The sequence below is a fragment of the Triticum dicoccoides genome, chromosome 3B (genome assembly GCF_002162155.2).
Source record: "Triticum dicoccoides isolate Atlit2015 ecotype Zavitan chromosome 3B, WEW_v2.0, whole genome shotgun sequence".
Taxonomy (NCBI): domain Eukaryota; kingdom Viridiplantae; phylum Streptophyta; class Magnoliopsida; order Poales; family Poaceae; genus Triticum; species Triticum dicoccoides.
The window spans coordinates 179,986,847-179,987,546 of record NC_041385.1 but is presented as its reverse complement, the minus strand read 5'-3'; positions in this window follow the sequence as shown (position 1 = coordinate 179,987,546).

Genomic DNA, 700 nt, shown 5'->3' with positions numbered 1-700 from the left:
AAGGAGAGGGCGAGAGTGCGGGCGCGAGCGCTCGAGTGTGCCGCGCGCTGTAGCTGGCGCTCCAAATACACCGCGCGGATAAGCGGTTTTGACCGCGCGCCCAACCCAGTATCGCGCCCGCCGTTTTTGCGCGCCCGCTGGAGCGAGCCGCCGCGTAGCGCGCGCGCTAAAATGGCATTTTTTGCAGCGCGGCGCTCGTTTAGCGCGGCTGTTGGAGATGCTCTAACGTCTTAGCGGCGCATAGGGCAACTGGTGTTTTTTTTTTTCGATGGAGGATATCACATAATTTTAAGAACTTATCTCATTAAATACTATAGATAACACACTCCATCATATAGCATGTGTTTATTGTCGTTTCTATGTGACATGGAATCCATTAGAAATGATTGACCGTATCAACCGCTCTACGAACTCTTAATAAAGATAATTTGCTTTGATGAATGTTCAAACAAAGCATAGTTTGTGAAATACATACATCCATTTAAGCGACGAGTAATTCCACACGCTTTGCGGGTTAAGAGTAACCGTCGACATTAAACCATCGACCAACATTAAATCCAAACGTACCGGCGCATGGATCTGATGGTGTAGAACACGTCCACGCAGAAACCGGCCCCGCGTCGCACCCGTCCTTTTCTCCCCGGTTCTCGGCATATAATTTGCGCACCGCAAATGGCCAAAAACCCCGTAAAAGCAAAAC